The sequence below is a fragment of the Trichosurus vulpecula genome, chromosome 2 (genome assembly GCF_011100635.1).
Source record: "Trichosurus vulpecula isolate mTriVul1 chromosome 2, mTriVul1.pri, whole genome shotgun sequence".
Classification (NCBI taxonomy): Eukaryota; Metazoa; Chordata; class Mammalia; order Diprotodontia; family Phalangeridae; genus Trichosurus; species Trichosurus vulpecula.
Genome location: NC_050574.1, coordinates 425,062,819 through 425,081,414, shown reverse-complemented (window position 1 = coordinate 425,081,414; position 18,596 = coordinate 425,062,819). Strand labels below are relative to the sequence as shown.

Below are 18,596 nucleotides of genomic sequence, written 5' to 3'. Positions count from 1 at the left end.
CCTTCTTAGGGCCAGAAGGCTTCATGCCTAATCAGCAAAAGGGTGTGGGCCTGGGGCTTTACACCTAGTTAGGAAAAGAGTGTGGGCCTGAGGCTTTGTACCTAGTAAGAATTAATCAAAGGCACTTGATTGCTTTAGCATTCTAAAAGAGAAAACAGTAAAAAAGTTCCACTTTAATTACCAATACAAATTTAAAAAATAAAATGTTAAATATCTCATTGGAAAAACTACTGATTTCTAAAATAGATCAAGGAGAGATAATTTAAGAATTATTGAATTACCTGAAAGCCATGATCAAAGACAGAGCCTAGACATCATATTTCAAGAAATTATCTTGGAAAACTGCTTCCCTGTCTTAGATCCAGAGGGTAAAATAGAAATTGAAAGAATCCATAAAATTTAAAAGGAAAAAAAGGAATCCATCAATCACCTCCTGAAAGAGATCCCAAAATTAAAACTCCCAGGAATAGTATAGCCAAATTCCAGAGCTCCCAAGTCAAAGAGAAAATACTTCAAGCAGCCAGAAAGGAATAATTCAAATAATGTGGAGCTACAGTCAGGATGCAAAATTTAGCAGCTTCCACATTAAAGGAGCAGAAGGTTTGGAATATGATATTCTGGAATGCAAAAGAACTAGGATTACAGTCAAGAATTGCCTACCCAGCAAAACTGAGTATAATCCTTTGGGGGAAAATGGATACTTAATGAAATGGGAGACTTTCAAGCATTTCTGATGAAAAAACCAGAGCTGAATAGAAAATTTGGCATTCAAACAGAAGACTCAAGAGAAACATAAAAAGGTAAACATGAAAGAGCAATCATGTGTCTCAGCAAAGTCAAACTGCATAAATTCTTATATGGGAAGATGACACATGGAACTCCTAAGAACTTTATTATCATTAGGAGAAGAGTTGACATAGAGGGCATGGATATGGAATTATCTCCAAAAAAAAAATATGAAGGGGTGAGAAAGAGGAATGCACTGGGCGAAGGGGGAAGGAAAGGTAGAACAGAGAAAGTTTTCTCCCATAAAAAAGGCACACAAGGAAGAGCTTTAACAATGAAGGGGAAAATGAAGGAATAGCTAGCAATGCTTGAATTTCTCATGGAAATTGGTTCAAAGAGGGAAGACTATACTCTCACATATACACTCACTTGTGTATATAAATGCAACTTACCCAATATGGAAATAGTGGATAAGATGAAGGGAGGTAGTGGTGATAAAAAGGAGGACAAATAAAGGAGGCAGTGGTTAGAAGCAAAAGAGACTTTTGAGGAGGAACAGGATAAAAAGAGAAAGAGAGAGGAAGAAACAGAAGATAAAGGGATGGAGGGAAATATAGTTAGTAATCATAACTGTGAATGCGAATGGGATGAGCTCACCCATAAAATGGAAACAGCAGAATGGATTGCAAACCAGAATCCATTTGAAGAGACACCCTTGAAACAGAAAGATACACAGAGTTAAAAATATAGGGCTGGAGGGGCAGCTAGGTGGCACAGTGAGTAGAGCACTGGCCCTGGAGTCAGGAGGACCTGAGTTCAAATGTGGCCTCAGACACTTACTAACTGTGTGACCTTGGGCCAGTCACTTAAGCCCAATTGCCCCACCTTCCCCCTCTGAAAAGAAAAATTTTTAAAAAGGGCTGGAGCAGAATTTAATATACTTCAGCTAAACTAAAAAAAAGGTAAGGGCAACTATTATGATCTCAAACAAAGTAAAAGCAAAAATAGACCTAATTAGAAGAGATAATCAGGGAGACTACATTTTGCTGAAAGGTACCACAGACAATGAAATAATATCAAAAAATTTCAGAGCAATTTTCTCTGATAAAGTCATTTCTCAAATATATACTGAGTGCACAACTGAGTCAAATTTGTAAAAATAAAGAGCCATTCTCCAATGGATAAATGATCAAAGAATATAAACAGGTAGTTTTCAAAAGAAGAAATCAAACCTATATGCAGTTACATGAGAAAATACTCTAAATCCCTATTGAAAAGGCAAATTAAAACAACTCTGCAGTACCCCCTCACACCTAATAGAAATAATAAATGCTGGAGGGGATGAGGGAAAAAATAGGTACTCTAATGAACTATTGGTGGAGTAGTAAAGTGGTCCAACCATTCTGGGGTAAAATTTGGAACTACTCCCAAAGGTGTAGCCAAAGGGCTATAAAACTGTGCATACCCTTTGACCCAGCAATACCACTACTAGCTCTGTATCCCAAAGAGGTCAAAGGAAAAGGCAAAAAAAAAACCTATTTGCACAAAAATATTTATAGCAGCTATTTTTGTGGTGGCAAAAAACTGATAATCAAAGGGATATTCATTAATTGGGGAATAGCTGAACAAATTGGCATGATTACGATGTAGTACTATTGTGCTATGAGAAATGACAAGGGTATGGTTTCTGAAAAACATGGTAAGACCTGCACGAACTGATGCTAAGTGAAGTGAAAAGAATCAGGAGATTATTATGCAGAGTAATGGTAATGCTGTAATTATGATCATGTGAAAGACTTGGCTACTCTGATCAATACAATGATCCAAGACAATTCCAAAGGACTCATGATGAAAAAAGTGCTATCCACCTCCAGAGAGACAACTGATAAACTTTGAATGCAAAGTGAAGCATAATTTTCTCACTTTATTTTTCTTGCTTTTTAATAATTATGCAAATATTTTGCATGATTTCATATGTATAATTGATATTATGTTGCTTGCCTTCTCAGTGAGTGGAGGAAGGGATAGAATTTAGGGAAGGAGAGCATTTAGAACTCAATTTTTTAAAAGAAAAAGAATGTTAAAAAAATAACTTTTAACATCACTTTTTTTAAATTCTGAGAAAGTTTGTAAATGAGAGGGTAGAAATAAAGTTCTAAAGCGTCTATGCTCAGGGGAAAATTTACTGTACCTGACAATTCTCAGTGCTATTTCCTGTCCATTTAATATGCCTCAGAGTTGCTTTAACTTGCATTTCTTTTGTCATAAGTTATAATTTTTCCTGTGGTTGTGCATAGCTTGGAATTTTTGTTCCTTTAAATCCCTTAAGAATTTATTTATGTTAGAGAATAATTCACTCTTACATATTTGTGTTAATTTCCTATGTATCTCGTATTAAACACTCATCAGAGATATCTGAAGCAAAGTGTTTTTCCCCAAAATAAAGGTTCACTTCTTATTCTTGCTGCATTGATTTTTCCATAGAAAAGCTTTTTAGTTTTAAATAGCCTAATTTGTTTATTTTCTTTTTATGATAATTTCTATCTATTATTTGGTTAAGAATTCTACCCTGAACCATCTTTGTGACAGGTATTCCATTTCATTCTTCTATATTCTGTTGTCTTTTTGTACTTTATTGTACGAATTTTGTCTTGTTTTCTATCTACTTATATAAATCTGATCTCCCTCACTAGATTATGAAATCTATGACAGCAGGAACTATGTTTTCATCTTCTTTACATGGCCCACAAAGCCTCAGGTGTGGTAGGTGCTCAAAAATATTTGTTGTGTAAATGAAATAACTTATAAATGTTAACCAAGAAAGAGAATTCTATCCCTTGGAAGGAATCTGTGGAGACAAAAGATTTAATTAAGTCCCTAAGAACTTGCACAATATATGTTTTTCTGAATTCATTTTGACTCTTCTATTTAATTGCTAAAAAACAAGAAGAAGTTGAATGATTTTTTAAAAAGTTAGGTGTGCCATGGCCTTAGGGCCTTCATGTAAAACTGCTCTGAATTGATCAATCTACAAACCCTTTCTCAATAAGGAAAGGCATAGGACACAGTAGGAATTAGCCTTTCAGTTCCTGCGTGCATAAGGAAACTATTTTGTGAGCCCTCGAAGATAAAAATTTGTCTGAGGGGATTAGGGAATGACATAGTTTTCATAATAATAGAAAGGCACCAACAGGGTAGGGAGATTGATTGATGTCTAAAAACAGACTATGTAGCCCGATAAGGGAAGACAAAGTGACATAACACAGTTACACACAGGAGTGATCAGAACAAAAACAAGTGGAAGGAACATGAAAGATTCTATCTGGAACATGATCTGAATGGGAATAACTCCCTTCCTTCCATTTATATTACTTAATATCGGTGTGTTCTGCATCATTATAAATAGGTCAGAACACTTCAGATCACAAATCCATCTGTCTTTGTCCATTTAATAATGACAACTGCTTTTCAATCATCATGTTCAAAGCTTAATTCTGTACTCACTGAATTTCAAAGCAACAAAGCACATCAGGCAGGCATATGTCTGCTCTTTATAGAACGACATATGTCTGTGATGCAGAATTCTGCTTCTTAAAAAAAATTTAGAATGAACTAAAATCAGACGTATTACCTGTTTTTCTCGTGCTTGGTCAATGAAGAGGTTTTCCTCACCACAGTCTTTCCAAGAAAAACAAAAATAACAAAGCACCCCTTTTCTCAGTTATCAGACTATATGGTGGAGTATACAGATCTGGAAAAAGGCAGGCACTTTTGCTCTTTTGAAAGCACTAGAGCTCACAGCCTGCAATGTTTTGTGTCTTCCTGACATCTCTGCAGTTCTCTGCAGGGAGTTTTCTGGCTAAATAAATAAATAAAAAGAAAAAGAACTGCTTTCCCTTTTTTTTCCAGCCTGAAATGAGAGCGCAGAATTACAGATAAAAAGTGCTGGGCTGTACCAAGACTGCAAAGTAATGCATCTGTGCTTTCACTACTCTACAGGAAAATCGAAAATCACAAGTCTGTACATAAGGAGATGAGATTAAGTTATCTGCTGCAGATCAACAGTCACGTGTTCACTTCCAAGTGATCCCTTTCAAGGAGAACAGCCTTTGGATTACAAAGACCAGACCACAATTTGCATGAGTAAACTGTAACAGTGCAAAATTATACAAGAGGATTTTACTGCCTGAAAAAACTATGTATCTGTGTATATATGTATATATGTGTGTATAGATAGATAGAATTAGAGATATATACTTTTTCAGGCAGTAAAATCCTTTTTTACAATTTTTTTATAATTTTATAATTTACACTATGTGTGTATATGTTTGCATGTGTGTGTATATACATATGCATATACATATACTTATACATATATACATATAAAGACACCTCAGTTTTGGATCTCAGAAGATGCCATGACCCAAAGTAGCACAGTAGATAGAGCACTAGTCCTGGAATCAGGAAGACCAGAGTTCAAATCTGCCCTCAGACTCTTAACGAGCTGTGTGATCCTGGGCAAGTCACTTAACCCTGTTTGCCTCAGTTTCCTCATCTGTAAAATGAGCTGGAAAAGGAAATGGCAAACCACTCCACGATCTTTGCCAAGAAAACCCCAAATGGACTTGTAAAGGGTTGGACACAACTGAATAACAACATGAAACAAAAGCAAGGGTTGGAGAGGCACTCTACCCCCATGGATCATCTAGTCCAGGGGTGGGGAACCTGTGGCCTTGAGGCCTTCTAGGTGCTTGGATGTGGCCTTTTGACTGAGTCCAAGTTTTGCAGAACAAATCCCTTTATTAAGGGCATTAATTCTATGAAGTTTGGATTCAAGTCAAAGCACTATACTTGAAGACCTATAGGGCCACACATGGCCTTGAGGCTGCAGATTCCACACCTCTGATCTAGTCACTAGCAGTTTCCAATAAAATCCAATGCAACTATCTTGTTATTGAGTATGGGAGAGGAGGTGTGGAATACTGAATAGAAAGTTAGCCTTGAAGCCAAGGGAGCCTGATTCAAATCCCACCTCTAACACATACCAGAAGTCTGCCTCTGGACAACTCAAACATTCCATGATGAATTTGGAGGGGTGGGGAGGGAGCAGACATTTATATGACACCTATTCTGCTAAAAAATCGAATTTGAATTCAGGTCTTCCTGATTCCAAGCCTGGTGCTCTATCCCCGGAGCCACCAGCAGTATAGATGAGAATATGTCAGCCTACACTGGTAGAGTTTATTCCCCTAGGAAGTCTCTACACTGATGAAACCACAGGTTCTGTCCTTATTAGTAAGTAACTGGGAACTGGCCAGTGAGTACCTAGTCTTAGGAGCAGGCATTGGTGGCTGGGGGTGGGTCAGGGGAGGGGTAAGGATTGGGGTCGGGGTGGGGTGGGGAGGGGTGCGGAGGGTCTCTGCTTGCTGCTACATCTGGAAGGGGAGAAGGGGCTGCAAGCTGACAATACTACTCATATTCCCATATGCTTCAGATACAAAGACAAAACCAATGGTAGTGCCTATCCCCGAGGAGCGTACATTCCCACTCAGGTGATACAACAGGTAAGCAGTCATTCAAATGGTCATTTGAAGTGGAAGAACACACTAAGGCAACCAAAATAAGCTTCTTATATGAGGTGGCCATGACTTAATTTATTCAAAAGCCTTGAGGGAAACTAGAAATTACAGGTAAAATATGTTACTCTCAGTACAGAAAACAGCCTGCATGCACATGGGCATGATAGGCTCAGACGGCTGGACATGAAGAGATGAACCTGGAAAAGACAGCCTGTTTTTAAAGGCCAAGTATTGTTGGGGTGTAGGGGTGCTGGGAACCCTGAAATTCAAGGGCAAAGGTGTGGTTTCTGCCCTAAAAGAATTCCCCTCAAGCTTTCTTTCAGTTAGAGACTTGTACTCTAACTTTATTAAAACAACGGTTGGGGTGGGTGAGATTTTAAGAATCTGGCCTATTGGCCAGATTTTAAGAATCTGAGCACTTTAGTGGGGGGCAAAATGAACCTTTTTTACAGAAAGACTGTGGGAAGATACAGATGTAATCTAGGAGTGGCCAATAGGCTGGGGTGACACTGAGGTAACAGAGAAGGGATCTAGATGGGATTGAGGAGTAGCCAATAGCCTGGGGTGGGGCCAGGTTCAGCCTAGGGGGGTCACAATGAAAGGGCAATTTAAAGAATTATACCGGGATGGGTGGATACATCAGGAGAACACCAGGGACTGGGTCAGTGACTTTGGAGTTCTTTTAGAAGAAGTGGAACTGAAATGAGGAGATCACTGAATTTTCTTTTCTTGGACATATTAAATTTGTGATGTCTCCCAGACATCTAGTTGGAGATATTCAGCTGGCCAATTGGTGGTTCTGGTCTGGAGCTTGAAAAATAAGACCTGGATATTCAGGGACCCTTCTGCAAAAAAGATTATAGTTAAACTCATGTGAGCTAATGAGACCACATTGAGAGAAAATATAGATATTAAAGAGAAATGGGCCCAGGGCAAGGACTTAGGATACATCCATAGTTAGGGGAATGATAAGGGTGGGTATTCCAATAAAAGAAACTAAGAGGAAGACGTTGAAGAGATAGGAAAAGACCAGGAGAAAACAAAGTTACAAAAGCTGAGGGACAAGAGAATATCCAGCAGAAGAGATGTGACCAATGCCATCAAAAGCTAAAATGAAAGGGACAAAGGAAGGAGGGGTAGAATTTGAAACTCAAAACTTAAAACAAAAGATTAAAAATTATTTTTTTAATTTTTAATTTTTTGTTATTTAATATTTTTAGTTTTCAGCATTGGTTTCCACAAGATTTTGAGTTTCTAATTTTCTCCCCATTTCTACCCTCCCCCCACTCCAAGATGGCATATATTCTGATTGCCTGTTCCCCAGTCAGCCCTCCCTTCTATCACCCCCCTTCCCATTCCCCCCATCCGTTTTCCCCCTACTTTCTCATAGGGCAAGATAGATTGCTATGCCCCATTGCCTGTATATCTTATTTCCCAGCTGCATGCAAAAACAACTTTTTTTTGAGCATGTGCTTTTAAAACTTTGAGTTCCAAAGTCTCTCTCCTCTCTTCCCTTCTCACCCACCCTCCCTAAGAAGGCAAGCAGTTCAACATAGGCCATACATGTATCATTATGCAAAATACTTCCATAACAGTCATGTTGTGAAAGACTAACTATATTTCCCTCCATTCTATCCTGTCCTCCTTTATTTAATTTTCTCCCTTTGCCCTATCCCTTTTCAATAGTGTTTGTTTTGATTACCTCCTCCCCCATCTGCCCTCCTTTCCATCATCCCCCCTTTTTTATCCCCATCCCCCTACTTTCATGTGGGGTAAGATACCCAGTTGAGTGTGTATGTTATTCCCTCCTCAAGCCAAATCCTATGAGAGCAAGATTCACTCATTCCCCCTCACCTGACCCCTTTTCCCTTCCAACAGAACTGATTTTTCTTGCCATTTTTATGTGACAAAATTTACCCCATTCTATCTCTCCCTTTCTCCCTCTCTCAATATATTCCTCTCTCATCCCTTAATTTGATATTTTTAGCATATCATTCCTGAATATTCAGCTCACCTTGTGCCCTCTGTCTATATATACATATATATGTATATTCCCTTCAACTACCCTAATGCTGATAAGGGTCTCATGAATTACACACATCATCTTTCCCTGTAGGAATGCAAACAAAAATAGTTCAACTTTAGTAAGTCCCTTATGATTTCTCTTTCTTGTTTACCTTTTCATGCTTCTCTTGATTCCTGTGTTTGAAAGTCAAATTTTTTATTCAGCTCTAGTCTTTTCACTGAGAAAGTTTGAAAGTCCTCTATTTTATTGAAAATCCCATATTTTGTCTTGGAGCATGATACTCAGTTTTGCTGGGTAGGTGATTCTTGGTTTTAATCCTGGCTCCATTGACCTCCAGAATATCATATTCAAAGCCCTTTGATCCCTTAAGGTAGAAGCTGCTAGATCTTGTTTTATCCTGATTGTGTTTCTGCAATACTCAAATTGTTTCTTTCTGGCTGCTTGCCGTATTTTCTCCTTGACCTGGGAGCTCTGGAATTAGGTGACAATATTCCTAGGAGTTTTTTGGGGGGATTATTTTCAGGAGGCAATGAGTGGATTCTTTCTCTAGAATATCTTCTAGAATAGCTCTAGAATATCAGGGCAGTTCTCCTTGATAATTTCTTGAAAGATGAGATCTAGGCTCTTTTTTTTGATCATGACTTTCAGGTAGTCCAATAATTTTTAAATTATCTCTCCTGGATCTATTTTCCAGGTCAGTGGTTTTTCCAATGAGATATTTCACATTGTCTTCCATGTTTTCATTCCTTTGGTTCTGTTTTATAATATCTTGATTTCTCATAAAGTCACTAGCTTCCACTTGCTCCAATCTAATTTTGAAGGTAGTATTTTCTTCAGTGGTCTTTTGGACTTCCTTTTCCGTTTGGCTAATTCTGCCTTTCAAGGCATTCTTCTCCTCATTGGCTTTTTGGAGTTCTTTTGCCATTTGAGTTAGTCAATTTTTTTAAGGTATAATTTTCTTCAGTGTTTTTTTGGGTCTCCTTCAGTAAGTCATTGACTTGTTTTTCATGATTTTCTTGCATCACTCTCATTTCTCTTCCAATTTTTCCTCTATTTCTCTTACTTGCTTTTCCAAATCCTTTTTGAGCTCTTCCATGACCTGAGACCAATTCATATTTTTGTTGGAGGTTTTTGGTGTAGGCTCTTTGACTTTGTTGACTTCTTTTGGCAGTATGTTTTGGTCTTCTTTGTCACCAAAACAAGACTCTAGAGTCTGAGTCTGAATCTGGGTCCGTTTTGGCTGCCTGGCCATGTTCCCAGCCAACTATTTGACCCTTGAGCTTTTTGTCTGGGGTACAACTGCTTGTAGAGTAGAGAGTACTTTGTCCCAAGCTTGAGGGGCTGTGCTGCTGTTTTCAGAGCTACCTCTACACAGCAAGCTCTGCTACACCAGTGCTCCTCCTCCCCCAAGAACTTCCAACCCTGACCACGTCTCAGATCCAAGCAGGCTCTACACTCCCACTCTGATCCACCACTTAATTCCTCCTACTGGGCAGGCCTGAGGCTGGAAGCAGCTGCAGTTGGAGCCCTGGAAACAGCCACAGCAGTGCACCACCTCCGCTTCCCCCAGTGCTGAGGCCGACCATGACCTCTTCTCACTCTGCTCCAGCAGTTTTTCCACTAACCTTCTCTGTTGTCTGTGGCATTTGTGGTTTGAGAAGTCTGGTAACTGCCACAGTTCAATGATTCAGGGCCCTATGGCTCTGGCTCCCAGTCTGGTTGGTCCTGGTGCCACATGCTGGGCTGTGCTCTGCTATGCTCCCAGTTCTGTGTGATAGACTCTTCCCAGCAACCATCCAGGCTGTTCTGGGCTGGAGCTTTGCTTCCTTCTGCTATTTCGTGAGTTCTGCAGCTCTAGAATTTGTTCAGAGCCATTTTTTACAAGTGATTAGAGGGACCTGGGGGAGAGCTTCAGCAAGCCCCTGCTTTCCAGCCACCATCTTGGCTTCCCTCCCTCTAAAAAATTATTTTAAACTAGAAAATAGTATGGCAGAAACTGGGCATAGGCCAATATCTTACACGGTATACCAAAATAAGGTCAAAATGGGTTCATCATTTAGGTATAAAGGCTGATATTATAAACAATTTGGGAGATGGGAATACTTTACCTGTCAGATTTGTGGAAAAAAGGAAGGATTTATGATCACACAAGAAATAGAGAGCATTAGGAAATGCAAAATGGATAATTTTGATTATGTTAAACTGAAAAATCTTTGCACAAATAAAGCCAGTGCAACTAAAATTAGGAGGGAAGCAAAAAGCTGAGAAACAATTTTTACAACTAGGGTCTCTGATAAAGGCCTCATCTCTAAAATATACAGGGAACTGAGTCAAATTTATAGGAATACATGTCATTCCCCAATTGATAAATGATCAAAGAATATGAACAGGTAGTTTTCAGAGAAAAATTAAAGATATCTATAGTCATATGAAAAAATGCTCTAAATTACTATTGATTAGAGAAATGCAAATCAAAACACCTCTTAGGTACCACATCTCTCCTGTCAGATCGGCTAATGTAACAAAACAGGAAAATCATAAATGCTGGAGAGGATATGGGAAAATTGGAACATTGTTACATTGTTGGTGGAGTTGTGAACAGATCCAACCATTCTGGAGAGCAATTTGGAACTATGCCCAAAGGGCTATAAAGATGTGCATACCCTTTGACCCAGAAATACCACTTCTAGGGCTGTATCCCAAAGAGATCATACAACTGGAAAATAGACCAGTATGTACAAAAATATGTATAGCAGCCTTTTTTTTGGTAGCAAAGAATTGGAAATCAAGGTGATGCCCATCAATTGGAGAATGGCTAAACAAGTTGTGGTATATGAATGTAATGGAATACCATTGTGCTATAAGAAATGAGGAGCAGAAGGACTTCATAATGACCTGGAAAGACTTACATGATCTGATGTTGAGTGAGGGGAGCAGAACCAGGAGAAAATTATACACAATTACAGACACATGGTACCTGTGATGACTAACTTTGATAGACTTGACTCTTCTCAACAATACAGGGTTCAAAGATGGCTCCAAAAGACTCATGATGGAAAAAAGCTATCCACATCCAGAGAAAGAATTACGCAGTCTGAATACAGATTGAGGCAAACTCTTTGCTCTCTTTTTTCCCCTTCTTTTTTGGTTTTATTTCTTCTTTGTCTTGGTTCATTCCATTGGTTATAATTCTTCTTTACAACTTTACTATTACGTAAATAAGCTTAATGCAAAGGTTTATGTAGAACCTATATCGGATTACATGCCATCTTGAGTGGGGAGGGGGTATGAGAGGGAGGGGGAGAAAATTTGGAATTCAAAAACTTGTGGAACTCAGTGTTGTAAACTAAAAATAAAAAATAAATTTTTAAAAATTGTTCTAACATGTAATTGGGGAAAAAATAAAATGTTACATAAAAAAGCTAAAACAAGGTCTAGAATGAGAAATGAGAAAAAGTTATAGAAGATTTAGCAATTAAGAAATTGGTTAACCTTAGAAAAAAGCAGTTTCAGTCGAATAATGAGGTCAGAAGTCACGTTGCTGGCTGAGAAGTGAATTTGTGAAGACATAGAGGCAAGGGGTTGTTTCAACAGCAGCTGTTGTGGGGGTGAAAGACCAACAGAAGCCCAACAACAAACACACTACCAGCACGCTGCAAAAACACAGGTTCTTTTGATCTGCTTAACTAAGGAAAGCTACATTAAGGGGTTGACAAGGTTACTTTAATTCAGCATACAAATATCATTTACTTAGTTCAGGGGAGAAAACCAGCACCCTGAACTTCAGAGCAAAATACAAAGTACAAACATCGACAGACAGACCTTGTCTGATTCAAATCCCAATAAACAGTTACCAGAGTTTAACAAAGTCTCAGCATCTGGGTTTACGAGCTGGAGGGCTTCTTAGCTACAGCTGCCCGGAGTCACCGCAAGTAAGAGCCCTAAACAAATTACAAACATCGACAGACAGACCAAATACAGATTCATAGTTACCGACAGCTAGGTTCAGCTTGGGAGCTCAGAACAAGGGCTGGCCCAGAGTCACTCGCACCACCACTGTTGTGGGAAAGAGCTCCAAAGAAGAGAAAACCAACCCCTGGTTTTATATCTTTTTCACACATGTGACTCACCCATGTGACCTAAAATCGTCACAAAGAGGCAACTTAAACCCATGTGGTCTAAGAGCCTCTGATGTCCCAAACCTATCACTCAAACTCATATGTAAATTAGGCCCTCCCCTGAGTTAGCCCCACCTTGGGCCCCACCTTGGGCCCCACCTTAGTTACCAATCTGCAGCCACATAAGTTTTACACCTAATAGGGTTTTGGGCCTGGGGCTTAGCACCTAGTAAGACTCAACAAAATACACTGAATCACTCAAAGGAAAGAAAAGCCAACTAAGTGCCAGGAGCCCATTTTGCTTACCAACACAGGAGTATAGAAGTTTTGTTTTTCAGGAGTCTTATACTGAAAAGGTAGCAGGTTTATAAACAATTCCTTCCTATTTTGACTGTTCTCATTAATTAGGCACTAATTAGGCCACATTTTGCCAATCTGGGATGGTGAATGTAGGAAAATTCAATACTTCTTCACTCCCCCGCCTTCCTTTCCTTCAGGCCTCTCTCTTTCTGCATGGAATCTGGCACATCAGTCTCTTCCTTGGTGATGGTAGGGGATGCTGGGGTCCAGACAAAAGATGGCAAAGGGTATGGAATATCCATAAAAGGAGTAAAAAGCAGTAATAAAAAGGAACTTGCCTGTCCCAAACTTCACATATAAAGGAGATCTTTTCCCTATTGTGGGTTTGCAGGGGCTAAGGGAGATAGAATCATAAAGGAACACTTCTTGAGCCAGATAGTGTTGTTCCCCTCCGCCAGCAGGGGCCTTCCAGTACTCAGCTCCTCCTCGGGTTCTTGGGGAAACCCAGCCTCAGGATGACAGGTGTGGGAATCCCAGGAGGTGAGGAGGTGGTGGGTGTTTACAGCAGTACCTCCCTTCCCATGCCGATAGGATACTTCCTCATGCCCTTCCTTACCCTATCTGGCAGGAATTTGAAGAAGGATGGTGAGGAATGTTAATAACTAGCACCGTATCATATACATTGTTTCCAATCAATGACTTAAATGAAACAAAGGAAAGACTCAAAGACACCAGATTGCCTCAGTGCTAAGAAGCAATCCAAAACAAAAGACAGCAAAAGATCCCACTTTACCTTGATTCAAACAAAGGTAAGACTCATTAAAGACATTTGATTGCCCTAGCATTCCAAAAGAGAAAGCAGTAAAAAAAAAGTCCCACCTTTCTTACCATTACAGGGGAGTATGGTACAGGTATTATAGAGGGAAAAGAACCCTGGCTCCAAAGTCGGAAGACCTGGATTCATATCCCACCCCTTACTACTTATAAAAAACTTAACCTCCATGAGTTTCAGTTTCCTCAGCTATAAAATGGAGCAGGGGGTGAAGGTGAAGTAGGGGTGTTGGACTAGATGACCTCTGAAGTCTCTTCCAGCTTTGAATCTATGGTCTTGTGCCTGGGTCAGGCCTCCCCTGACTCTGAAGGTGTAGTAGTGAACTAAGCACATTCCCTGAAGAAAGCCATAATGCTGGAAGTCCTACCCCCTCTTTGTCCCTGTCCCCTGTTGGGTCATAGCCCTTCAGACATGACTAGGAAAAAGCCTGCAGCAATTCGTAGCAATCCAAAATTTCAGCTGCTGTAAAGATCTTTTTTCCTAGCTACAACTGCAGTCCTGCAAACAGTCCTCCAGCAGCACTGACAGCGATTTCCAGACAGAACTGTTCCTAGTTGGTGACATAACATATGTGTTTTTCAGCATAATCTCCTTGGGAACTGCAGGCTGGAATTTAAACTACTCTAGCCAAAATGATTTCATAAGCATAGATTAAACTGCTCTGGAAGCTTGATTCCTTTGTGTTCTTCTGTAGACGAATGAAATAGAAAGTCTGGCACACCCTTCATTTTGCTGCAGTTACTTTTTAAAAATTACAAATGCCATTTTGCACTTTTGTAATTGTAATAATAAGTGAACTGGCACCATATTAAATCTGCCTTAGAACCTTACTATCATACTACTTACTAGAGAAGAATTTAGTCCATCTAGGGACCTATCAAAGGGGACTTAATTATCAAGGTTTCATTAAAAGGGAATTGATAACGGGCAACTAGGTGGTACACTGAATAGAGCATAGCCCTGGAGTCAGGAAAGCCTGAGTTCAAATTCTGCCTCAGATACTTACTAGCTGTGTGACTCTGGACAAATCATTTAATCTTGATTGCCTCAAAAAAGAAAAAAAGAAAGGAATCGATAAAAACTCCTTGAGAGCTGGACCTGTTTGGCTTATGACTTTGTAGCCCCAGAACTTAGCTAGAGGCTTCATACATAAAAGGCATTTATTATTGAATTCAATTGTATTGAAAGTGGTTTCCCATGGCATGGTCCATAAAAATAGATTATGATGAGTTACTGGTATACCTAAATTCCTTTAGACGAGTTTGGAGAATTCTCTTGTCTCCTTGGAAAAAAAAATTTTTTTAAGTTGACAATCATGCTGCATGGTCATATTTCCCAAAGACATATCCAATCAATCCATAATAATTAATCTTCCTCACCAAGGGACATCTCCAGAACAATGGTTACATCTATACATGAGCAGTGTGTAAGAGAAAGGGAATGTAATTCCTGACCCCCAAAGTTGATATAGTCCCAGAATATCACCGTATGTAAAGAGGTTTTAATGGGTAAACAAGATATCATATATGCTATGAGCACTTTAGGAGGTGTGAAGACCATTTTGATCAAGTCAAGAAGGGGACAATTCTAGACTCATCTGGGGTTAGCAAGTTGTTAGGTAGCTAAGCCTTTAAAAAATATCATAAGAGTTCCAAGATTTTGCAAGCCAGTGTCTCTGATGAGACACTCTACAAGGGGAAGGGAAAGGGGAAGGGGAAGGAGAAAAAGGAAGGGGAAGGTGTGTTGGTAAGCAAAATGGGCTCTTAACACTTAGTTCGACCAAGTGCCCTTAAAGAGTTTGACTTTTGTTTCCTTTGAGTAATCAGTGTATTTTATTGAATCTTACTAGGTGCTAAGCCCCAGGCCCAAACCCCTATTAGGTGTAAAACCTATATGGGTGTGGATTGGTAACTAAGGTGGGGCCCAAGGTGGGGCTAACTAAGGGGAGGTGCCAACTCAAGAGCCAATCATAGCAGCCTAAGTTCTGGTAACTCAGATGACATTTGACGTCTAAAACCCTACAAGAAGAGAAGACAGAGCCATTTGCGCAGGGCTCTCACTCTTGGTGGCATTTGGAGACTCCCGGGCAGCTGTAGCTAAGAAGCCCTCCAGCTCTTAAACCCGGATGTTGGGACTTTGTTAAACTCTGGTAACTATGTATTGGGATTTGAATCAGACAAGGTCTGTCTATTGATGTTTGTACTTTGTTTGTATTTTATTCTGAAGTTCAGGGTGCTGGCTTTTTCTGCCTGAACTAAGTGAATGATATTTTTGTGCTGAATTAAAGTAAGCTTGTCAACCCCTTAATGTAGCTTTCCTTAGTTAAGCAGATCAAAAGAACCTGTGTTTTTGCACCCTGCTGGTGGTGTTCTTGTTGTTGGGCTTGGGTTGGTCTTTCTCCCCCACAACAGCTGCTAGCCGGATTGTTGAAACAGAAGGGAAAAGAGAAAGCATGCTGTAGCTTTGAAAGAAAATAACTGTACTAGTAGGAGAAACTGCATCCAGTGGTGAGCAGACATACACACTCCAGACAAAGACAAAGAACAGTCAACTGAGGAAGGAAGAAGGTTCAAAAAGCATTTTGTCATTATTGTGCAATTGTTTCAGTCCCATCTGACTCTTCATGATGCCATTTGAGGTTTTCTTGCTAAGATACTGGAGTAGTTTGCCATTTTCTTCTCCAGCTCATTTCTACAGATGAGGAAACTGAGGCAAGCAGGGTTAAATGACTTGCCCAAGATCACACAGCTAGTAAATGTCCGAGGCCAGATTTAAACTACCTGATTCCTGGCCCAGAGCTTTATCAACTGCACCACCAAGCTGCCCCTCAAGGAGCATCTCCCCTGGCAATTGAGAATTGGGTGTAGAAGGGAACAGGCCCTGAAAATCCAGCAAAAGAACTCTGTAAAGAGAGAAGACATCCAGAAGAAGAAGAGAGACATCCAGGTTCCACAGACAGGATTTGTGAGTCGACTTTGCGAAACGTATTCTACAGGCATGGCTCACTACCATAGTATTCTGTTTGAGCCCACTTTTCTCATGAATGCTTGTAAGCCAGTCAATAAGCATTTATTAAGGCAGGGGGAGGAGCCAAGATAGCAGCTGGAAAGCATGGACTTGCTTAAGCTCCCCTCCAGGTCCCTCCAAACACCTATAAAAATGGCTCTGAACAAATACTAGAGCTTCAGAACCCATGAAATAGCAAAGGGAAGCAGGGCTCCAGCCCAGGAAAGCCTGGATGGTCACAGGGAAGGGTCTATCATACGGAGCTAGAAGCGCAGCAGGGCACAGCCCAGCATGTGGCACCAGGACCAACCATACTGGGAGCCGGGCAGAACAGGCATAGCACCCTGAATCAGTGAGCTATGGCAGTTACCAGACTTCTCAGCCCACAAACACCAAAGACAACAGAGAAGGTTAGTAGGAAAAGCTGCGGGGACAGGGTGAGAAGAGGTCATGGTTGGCCACTGCCCCAGGGGTGGCGGAGGTGCTGCAGCTCTGAGGCTGCTTCCAGAGCTACAGCTGCAATTGCCTCTGGCCCCAGGCCTGCTTTGCCCTGCCTGGATCTGGGCCACAATCCTGGTTGGCGGTTCTTGGGGGAGAAGGAGCCCTGGTGTAGCAGAGCTTGCTGTGTAGAAGTAGCTCTGAAAATAGCAGCACAGCCCCTCAAGCTTGGGACAAAGTACTCTCTACTCTACAAGCAGTTATACTTTTACAAAAGGCTCAAGGGTCAAGGAGTTGGCTGGGAACGTGGCCAGGCAGCCAAAACAGACCCAGATTCAGACTCAGACTCTAGAGTCTTGTTTTGGTGACAAAGAAGACCAAAACATACTGCCAAAAGAGGTCAACAAAGTCAAAGAGCCTACATCAAAAACCTCCACGAAAAATATGAATTGGTCTTAGGCCATGGAAGAGCTCAAAAAGGATTTGGAAAAGCAAGTAAGAGAAGTAGAGGAAAAACTGGAAAGAGAAATGAGAGTGTTGCAAGAAAATCATGAAAAACTAGTCAATGACTTACTAAAGGAGACCTAAAAAAAATTGAAGAAAATAACACCTTAAAAAATAGACTAACTCAAATGGCAAAAGAACTCCAAAAAGCCAATGAGGAGAAGAATGCCTTGAGAGGGAGAATTAGCCAAATGGAAAAGGAGGTCCAAAAGATCACTGAAGAAAATACTACCTTCAAAATTAGATTGGAGCAAGTGGAAGCTAGCGACTTGATGAGAAATCAAGATATTATAAAACAGAACCAAAGGAAAGAAAAAATGGAAGACAATGTGAAATATCTCATTGGAAAAACCACTGACCTGGAAAATAGATCCAGGAGAGATAATTTAAAAATTATTGGACTACCTGAAAGCCACGATCAAAAAAAGAGCCTAGATATCATATTTCAAGAATTTGTCAAGGAGAACTGCCCTGTTATTCCAGAGCCAGAAGGTAAAATAAAAATTGAAAGAATCCACCAATTGCCTCCTGAAAAAGATCCCAAAAAGAAAACTTCTAAGAATATTGTCACCAAATTCCAGAGCTCCCAGATCAAGGAGGAAATACTGCAAGCAGCCAGAAAGAAACAATTTGAGTATTGTGGAAACACAATCAGGATAAAACAAGATCTAGCAGCTTCTACATTAAGGGATTTGGAATATGATATTCCGGAGGTCAATGGAGCTAGGATTAAAACCAAGAATCACCTACCCAGCAAAACTGAGTATCATGCTCCAAGGCAAAATATGGAATTTCAATAAAATAGAGGACTTTCAAGCTTTCTCAGTGAAAAGACTAGAGCTGAATAGAAAATCTGACTTCTAAATACAAGAATCAAGAGAAGCATGAAAAGGTAAACAAGAAAGAGAAATCATAAGGGTCTTACTAAAGTGGAACTGTTTTGTTTACATTCCTACAGGGAAAGATGATGTGTGTAATTCATGAGACCTCAGTATTAGGGTAGCTGAAGGGAATATATATATATATATATATATATATGTGTGTGTGTGTGTGTCTGTATATATCTA

General features: G+C 40.0%; 1 protein-coding gene across 1 annotated transcript in view; it reads right to left on the bottom strand.

The window, feature by feature from the left end:
• Positions 1 to 4,476, bottom strand: part of PPEF1 (protein phosphatase with EF-hand domain 1) — a 158,727-nt gene extending 154,251 nt beyond the window's left edge. Inside the window, exon 1 of the mRNA XM_036744190.1 lies at positions 4,358 to 4,476. The gene's annotated coding sequence lies outside the window, so the exon portion shown is untranslated. The remainder of the gene's footprint in view (positions 1 to 4,357) is intronic.
• Positions 4,477 to 18,596: the final 14,120 nt, after the last annotated feature.